The sequence below is a fragment of the Prunus dulcis genome, unplaced genomic scaffold, assembly GCF_902201215.1.
Source record: "Prunus dulcis unplaced genomic scaffold, ALMONDv2, whole genome shotgun sequence".
Lineage (NCBI taxonomy): Eukaryota > Viridiplantae > Streptophyta > Magnoliopsida > Rosales > Rosaceae > Prunus > Prunus dulcis.
Genome location: NW_023010345.1, coordinates 13,686 through 20,920, shown reverse-complemented (window position 1 = coordinate 20,920; position 7,235 = coordinate 13,686). Strand labels below are relative to the sequence as shown.

Genomic DNA, 7,235 nt, shown 5'->3' with positions numbered 1-7,235 from the left:
GGGGAAATATGTGATAGTATGGCATGGTCGCACGCGGCGTAGGTTATCCGGCGTGTTGACAGACCCCATACGTGGCGTTGGTTGTACCGGTGTATGGGGAGATTATGTGGAATACAGAGAAATGAAATGAGGTATCGCCTGAGTGTGGAATTAGGTTTTACGAGAGAACTACGTGTGGCTTGATCCCTCAAGGAGGGTACGTAGGCAGCCTAAGGTTATTAGGTGCAGCCGCAGACTAAATGTTAGTCATAATTTATATTTGAATTTATTATTGCCTTGTTTAAGGCATGAATTGACCCGTTAGCGGGATTGGTAGTTTGTTGAGAATTGTTGGAAGGCCGAAGGCCATTTATGTAAATTGCATGAAATTATTTTGTGCATGCTGCCAGTTGGGAATATAAATTTTGTTTTTATGCAGGTATAAATTTTGGGAAATGTCCCATTTATAGGGGAGACTCTGCCGAAATTTCGGCAAAAGTCTCGGTCTTTAGTAAGCGGGCCCGGCATCGGGTTGATGTTAGGAATTCCAAAGGATTCGTCTCGAATTTGGAGGAAATTCGGGGCGGGTCCTTTCATAAATATTTTATATCATCGGATAGATTTTGACCGCTTCGAATGTTCTCCCTTGCTTTTGTCAAGGCATTTCTCCATTTGCCTAACTTTTTATTCAGAAGTTTTCATCTACTAGACAACGCCATTTAGGTCCGAATGGAACCCGATCTTTGACAAAATTCTCCATGAATTTTGCTCCACATATGATGGAACTTCATCTCATTGCCCGTGATAGGGTCATGACTAATGTTCACCCAAGAGTGACACAATGCAATATCTTCCTGAGTTGACCACGAGCCCCCGGTTTCGACAGAAGATGCCATTTGTTTTGTTTTGTTTTTTTATACAAATGGAAAGTAGTAGAAAAATGTGAGTGGAGGGTAAAAAATATTGGAAGGAGAAGGGTTTGTATGGAGAATTGGTGTGAGAAGTGAAAAATGTGAGTGGAGAGTAAGAAATATTGGAAGGAGAATAGTTTGTATGGAGAATTGGTGAGGAAAGTGAATAATGTGAGTGGAGAGTAAAAAATATTGGGGATGGAGAAGAATTGTATGAAGATTTTGTGTGGAAAGTAAATAAAATGGTTAGGTATTTATAGGGAAAAAATACAGAAATTTTTGGTATTTTTTTAAAAAAATTTCAGAATTTTTTTAGCAAAAAAAACGAGGACCGTCGGATTTCTGGAAAAAAACCATCGGAGCGTCCCTGTCGCGACACGTGGCAATTGCCCGTTGGATGCTGTCAGGGCTGACGTCAGCGCACGGAGTTAAAAAATTTTTTACCGTTGGCGCGTGAATTACACGCGCCAACGGTAAAAAAAATTCAAACTCCGCGTGCGCTGACGTCAGCATGACGTCATCCAACTCGGGCTCAAGCCCAGGCTGAAGTTGCCCTTGGGCCTGCCCGGGCTCGTGGAACCCAGCAGCTGCCCGGGCTGTCTTCCTCGCGCTGGAGCGGCTTCGGGCTCGCCTAGGGGCCCTTTCCCCCGGGTTGAGTCCTGCGCTGGGCTTGCTCATAAGAAGAACAGGTGTGGAAAGATAATAAGAATTACGGCAAGTAATGGGAGGAGTGTGACAGCGAGAGTGGTGGACGAATGCGATTCACGTAATGGATGTGATGCAGAGCATGCAGGACTGCCGCCGTGTGGGAACAATATTGTTGATAGCTCTGCGGCTGTGTGGAATGCTTTGCAACTAAACCAGGATTTGGGAGTTGTAGACGTTACTTGGTCCATGGCCTAGTTAGTACGAATTTATGCTAAATAAAGAAATAAGGACAAAATGATGCCAAGACAAGATGTACTTCGATCATGAATTGGCAAATTTATGTGGCTCATATATTGTGAAAAAGAATAACCCCATTCCCACTCATCAGTACTCGATCGCATATATAGTATCACTCTAGATGAGATTAGAGTTGCTTTGATCTGAACCCTCCATTTAATCCAACAACTACCTTTAAGCTAGTACTATGGATGACTAACAAATACCCATTGAATTGAAATAATTTTTTGTGTGAGACACCCATAAGTATTGTTATGAATCTACACATGTTGTAGCACGCATATATGTTTATTAATCTGATACGTTAGATCCTTGACATATAAATCATGTTATACATTCATATTTCAACACGTAGATCAGTATCACCACATAACAGTGTAATTGTAACACTCAAAGTTTCCTCCGTGAGCTGTGAATCTTGCAACCTTATTATGTATAATTGACTAACATGTATGTTGACCAAACAAGAATGGCATAACTAATGAAGGACCAGTTTGCCCAAGCATGTAGACAGGTCACAAGCTTTGCCTAGCCTTTATGCATGTTGAATTTTAGAACTCCTTATTTTTAATAAAAATCAAAGTTTTTAAGTTTTCTATTTGAATAAAATACCAAATTACACCGTAATTATAGGACAACACAACAAAGTAAAGACCGAGACTTTGAAAAATTAAAACCCAAAAAATATAAGACTGATTAGAGAGTGAACACGACACAGCCTGGGTTTTCTTTCGTGTCTTATGGGGTTCATCCCCTTATAACAAGATAAAATAAATAAATTTAAAAAACAAACAAAGAGTGAAGACCTTGACTTCAAGTCTGGTTGTCTCTTTTCGCTGGCACGGTGGCTCTATTCCAATCACCAATTGTTATCACGTCAGTAAGAAGTCTGGAAGTATATGATCAAAATGCCAAAGACTTTGATTCTAGTTAAGTTCCTCCACACAAAAATTATATATATTTTTTCTTCCAATTTTGTTTGCTTATTATTAGTAACATGCCGCTAGACCAAAAGGCACCTTCAGTCACTATAAAACTGCACCTTCTCTGATATCACGCCCTCACTACCACAAGTTGTAAAATGTCAAGTTTCGTGTTCATGTTTGTTCCTCTTTCACTCATGTTATTCAATATCATCTTCCTCCTCCCTCACCCATCAATGGCGCAGTCCACCTGCAAAGGCCCATGCCAACCTCAGGCGTCATCGCAACCACCTAGCAGTGATGATTGCGGGCCCTCAGGAACTCTCGCTTGCGATGATGGCTAAAATTTCCCTTCATACACATGCTCCCCGCCAGTCATGCCACCCACGAGTGCCAAACTCACACTCAACAATTTCAGCAAAGGCGGTGAGGGCGGCGCCCCATCAGAGTGTGACAATCAATTCCATGACAATACTGAGCGGGTTGTGGCACTTTCCACTGGGTGGTTTAGTAATAAGGCAAGGTGCGGAAATACGATAATAATTACTGCGGTAAGTAACGGGATGAGTGTGGAAGCCAAAGTGGTGGACCAATGTGATTCACAGTATGGATGTGATGAAGAGCATGGAAATCTGCCGCCGTGTGAGAACAATATCGTTGACGGCTCTTTGGCTGTTTGGGAGGCTTTGTCGCTCGACACAAAGCCTAGTTAATTAGTTATTGTATCCGTACTTGTGCGATAATTAGTTAATTACTACCTATATCACACTGTACGAATAAGCGGTGAATTGATATCGCAAGTCGCCTATGTAATATAAGTAGTGCAAAGAGAAAGTAAATTGAATAACTTATATGACAATAAATTTCACTTCTAAACCCACATCATGAGAACTCGATAAATATTAAAACATTCAAGTTTGAGCACCATAATATACTCGGTTCGGTTTGGCTACACCCATCATATACTTGTTGATTTAAAGATATAGTATATGAATATGCTTCAATTGTTAGAACTCAATATTGTAAACGTAAGTACACGCAATCTTCAGTTGTCTCACTCCTCTAATATTTAATATTTATATCAAATATATTAGCAGACGTGGGTTAGACAGTAGCGAGTTTGCTTCTCACATTCAAGTTCGAATTTGTATCTCTATAGACTATATTAATTGAGAGTAATTTAGACTATCATTTGTATAAATTCTTGGGACCATATTAATTGAGAGTAATTTAGACTATCACTTGTATAAATTCTTGAGACCCTTTCTTTTTACAAGCCAGTTTTTATAGGAAAGTTCTACCTATGAGTTTTTAACATAAATAAATTGGCGACTGCTTTGATGCTATTTGCCTTGGTTAAAATTTCCCTCCCTCTCCTGTGCATGAGGGGATTCCATCTATGGTTTTTTTTCTTCTTTTCCTTTAATGGATCTGGAATAATTTATTCTCGGAAAATTAGAGGAGACTTTCTAAGTCTTGTTGCCTCTTTTGACTAAAAATTCCCTTTAACCGATCATGGCCTCTTTTGATGATATGGATTCCTCTACCTTGCCAGTAACATGGAATATTACGTACCAAGAGTTTGTGGGGTGGTTAGGAATATTCCTCTTCTCCCCAAATGCGAAAAGGAAATTAACATAACAACTTGAGGCCTGCTTATAATAATATGCCTTTTGTGACATCACTAGGATGACATACAAAGAGGTCGTGAGAAGTCTCGGAAAGAAAACAAAATGGAAGTCACCTTTAGTAAACTATATAAAGTGCATGCTACCTCCTTCTCTGACCAATGCTCACTACGACTGGTTAATATTCCAAAAAACCCTTCTCAAATGGCAAATTTAATGTTAATATGGTTTTCTCTTTCCCTCATCATCTTCAATCTTATCTCCCTCCCTCTCATCAACCGCCATCTCCTCCTGCAATGGTCCACGCAAAACCCTCAACGATTGTGCCAGTCAGCTTAAATGCATCAAGGGCAAGCGAAACGACGATCCTGACGTTGGGACTGTGAGAATGTGAAGGTAAAAGTTCCATATTGGAAAGTTGAGAAACCTAGCATGGACTTATAAGGAGTTGAGCTACTTCCCCCATTGCCAATTAATTTTGGAGTGGAACCTCAACTTCCTTAATGGAAAGAATGTGATAACGATAGTGGTGGATGAATGCGATTCGCGTAATGGATGTGATGCAGAGCATGCAGGGCAACCGCCATGTAGGAACAATATTGTTGATGGCTTTGCGGTTGTGTGGCTTTGCAACTAAACCAAGATTTGGGAGTTGTAGACTTTACTTGGTCCATGGCCTAATCAGGGCTAGGTTCGATGATAATACGTACTTAAGATAAATAAAGAAATGAATACAATATGATGTACTGTTTCGATCATGAATTTGTAACTTCGGAGATTTACAATTCCCTTGATTCATGCAGGGTGTTTTTAGTTTAGCTTATGTGAGTGTACTAACTTGTATATGCTGCTAAATTAGTTTACTACATAGTGTGAGAAAGAATAACTTGATGCCTATTTAGTATGACAAAGGGAACCTTATAACAAAAACATTTCACTCTCTAATTCAAAGGTTACGTTAACTATGACATTTTTAATTAGAAGTACATTTTTATTTGAATAATAAAACAGAAGAAATATAAAAGAAAATATAAGAACATATGAAGTGATGGGTATATTTTATATTATATATTTAACCTCTTTCTTAGTATATTTTGGTTAATAGTTTGGAAGAATTTTGATACTTTGAATTATATTTCCAATATAGGACTTTCGACTTCCTCTGGAGCAAAAAATAACAAAATGGATGAATTTTGGAGTAATTCCAGTTGGAGGACACTCGTGAGTCACTTAGCTTGATTGTACCAAAATTTCAGACTTTTCTACCAAACGGTTATTTTCTGACAACAAAATAAAGGTGCAGTGCGCGGTGCTGGAATAGTGACGTGTTGGGCTTTTATTACGTTTTTAGAGCCCAAGATGACCTCGGATGGGTTCGTGGCCTTCTAGAGAAGTGTTCAGAATATTTTTATCTTTAAAACAAGCTATTTTGGGCCAGATTTGGAGGAGATTTGAGGCTAAAACGTGGCTGGGAAGGTTTTGGGCAGATTCTCCTAATCCAATTTGGACTTTATTTCCTAGTATTATTTTATTTTAATTAGTTTCCTTGTGGGGATAGAAAAGCTATACATTGGCAGCTAGGTTTTAAGGGCTATTTAAGCTCTTTCTCACAAGAATTCCATGGACTTCTTTTTCACTTTTGAACGGACATTGTGGAGAGCAATTGCTAGGGTTTTGGACTTTTGCGACTTTCAGGTGTTTTCATACTTATTCATTCGAATGATATTTTCTGGGATTTCAATTATGAATATGAGTAACTAATCTTCTTTTGCTATCATGAAGCCTTGAACCTTAGCATGAATATGTGACTTTTTATTTAATTGCTTATGATTGAGTGCATGCCTACTTTGAATTGTTAATCACTGTTTTAAACTATCTAATTGTCTTAATGCCTGATCATCATTAGGATCTTTAGAAAAGTAATTGGATGCAATTTTGGTCGAAAGGTTCCCTGAAATTGACAATGGCTTCTTGTGATTAATAATTGTAATTTCACTTAAGATGAACACCACGTCTTAAGGGTTGCATGGTTTTTCAAAGGGTTTTCACAAAACTTAATGAGTCTTTCATGTTCAGATTTGATCCGAACGTCCGGATGGATTGCATGTTAGATATACGTTCTGTGTTGGAGGTTCCAAGTAGAATATACATTAGGAAAACCTAACCTTCGAAGTGGCATGTGTAAATCATAAGTAATTGGTAAAAGTTCATAGGATTGCTAGGTGATGGTGAAACCCTAGTGCTTTTATAAATTGGTATTTCAAACCTTTTTCTTTCAATTGTAATTGTTTTTGTTTATTTGTTTTTAGTATCAACCAAATTCATAATCATCTTTCTTGACCTTTTATTTTAAGTAGTTATTTGGAATTTGTTTTTACTTAAATTGCTAATTAGTCCTTGACCTTGTATGAGCATCTATACTACAATAACCTTGTATTCTTGCAAATATTTTAAGTGATTTTAACCTTGTTTACACAGGTACTAAAAATCCTATCATGAAGACTCCTAGGAAACATTCCTTCTCTTGTAATATTAAATGGCAACCCATTAATCCTCCTTTTTGGAAATTAATATTTCATGGTTTAGTACATAGAGATGGTAAAGTTCCGACAATTTTTTTATTATATATAATATACTAAATTTTATTCTTACTTAATAAATTATTGTCCTAACTCACATGGACTCACTCTCTTAATCAATTGACCTGACTCACATGTGCATTAACTAAGGTTATCTATATGGGCATGTTTGGGAGGCCTCATTGGACTGGACTGGGTTAAATAGTACTTGAAACCCATATTTAGTATGCGAGGGGACTAACTTAAATGAGATTATATAGTCCAACAGTA

At 38.0% G+C, this 7,235-nt stretch overlaps 1 pseudogene; it reads left to right on the top strand.

Moving 5' to 3' along the window:
- Positions 1-2,916: 2,916 nt before the first annotated feature.
- Positions 2,917-5,067, top strand: LOC117613488 (annotated as a pseudogene).
- The last annotated feature ends 2,168 nt before the right edge of the window (positions 5,068-7,235 follow it).